We start from the raw sequence: 1,814 nt of genomic DNA on the forward strand, positions 1-1,814 counted from the left end.
TAACACATTATTTAGAAAATTTGAGACTATACATCAGAAGAACTGGCAGATGATTTCCCATACTCCCTCAAGGTGTTACTTAAAAATTCACATTTCTGGGTGGGAATGGAAGTGCAGTGAACTCCAGGACTTAGTCCTTCCACAAAAACAAATTTTACACAAGCAGGAATTGTCTAAAGCAACTATTTTGAAACTCCAGGGATAGAATAACACTTTACAGCCTCCAAGGAAGAGTGGGAGGAAAAGGCAGTTAAATTGTGGTAAGTAACAGTAAATTGCTCTGTCTGCATGGCAGCTGCTGGCACCCACCCCTACTGTAGTGGCAGGTTGCCACAAGATCCAGTCCCTGGCCAGCTGCTGGAGACAGAAAAGGACATAAATATCCTTTTCTGCAGGAACAAGTTTGGGCATGGCTTATCACTGATCACAGCTTTTTTGTTTTAAATGAAATTTTATTGGGATATATTCACATACCATACAATCATCCAAAGTGTTCACAGTATCATCACATAGGTGTGCATTCATCACCACAATCAATTTTTTGAACATTTTCATTACTCCAAAAAGAAGAGTAAGAAAAAAAGTAAAAATAAAAGTAAAAATGAACAGCCAAGACATCTCATACTCCTCCCTCCCCCTGTTATTCATATACATTTTCCCCCTTTTTATACTTATTTGTCCATAGACTGGATAAAGGGAGCATGAGCCACAAGGTTTTCCCAATCACTTAGGCACACTGTATAAGCTATATAGTTATACAGTCATCCTCATGAATCTAGGATACTGGATTGCAGTTCAACAGTTTCAGGCATTTCCTTCTAATTATTTTAGTACACTGAAAAACTGAAAAGGGATATCTATATAATGCATAAAATTAACCTCCAGAATGACCTCTTGTCTCCATTTGAGATCTCTCAGCCACTGAAACTATTTTGTTTAATTTCTCTTCCCTCTTTTGGTCAGGAAGGCTTTCTGTATCACACACGATGCTGGATCCAGTCTTATACCTGGTAGTCGTGTCCCACATTGCCAGGGAGATTTACACCCCTGGGAGTCATGTCCCATGTAGGTGGGAGGGCAGTGTATTTACCTGCCTAGTGGGCTTAGATGGACATGGGCCACATCTGAGCAACAAGAGGTTCTTTGGGGGTGATTCTTAGGCACCATTATAAGTAGGCTTAGCCTCTGCTTTGCTGTAACAAGTTTCATAAGGACAAGCCCCAAGATCAATGACTTGGCCTACTACAATGATAGTCTCCAATGCTTGCAAGAATATCAGGAATTTTCCAGGTGGGGAAGTTCAATGTTTTCCACATTTTTCCCGAGGCCCTTAAGGGGGCCCTGCAAATACTTCTTACTCTCTGCCCAAATTACTCTGTTATGTATTAGGGTTTCACACTAACCCATACAAAACAACCCTCACCCTCTATTCAAGGTTCTATGGAATTATGATGCTTGAGTAAACTGACCATACAAGTTAAGCTATATAGCACGCTGCAGAAAGTATAGATTTTGCACCATATATGCATCCCTTCCTTTGGTCTAATACAGAAGTTTAGATTTTAAAACACAGTCAATATCACCCTTTAAACCAGTGTGCAATGTCCACCCATGTTCCTGTTCTCAGTTCTTTCAAGCATATACCCAATAACAGGGCCACAGGACCATATGGGCAACCCCAGTGTTAGCTTCCTGTTGAACCAACATGCTACCCTCCAGCTGGGCTGTGCATTCTACTTTTCTTCCAACAGGGAATAGATACATCCCTCTCTCCACATTTTCTCCTGCACTTAAATCCCTCTGTTTATTTTCTT

Source organism: Choloepus didactylus, chromosome 8, assembly GCF_015220235.1.
Source record: "Choloepus didactylus isolate mChoDid1 chromosome 8, mChoDid1.pri, whole genome shotgun sequence".
In the NCBI taxonomy this organism is placed as follows: Eukaryota; Metazoa; Chordata; class Mammalia; order Pilosa; family Megalonychidae; genus Choloepus; species Choloepus didactylus.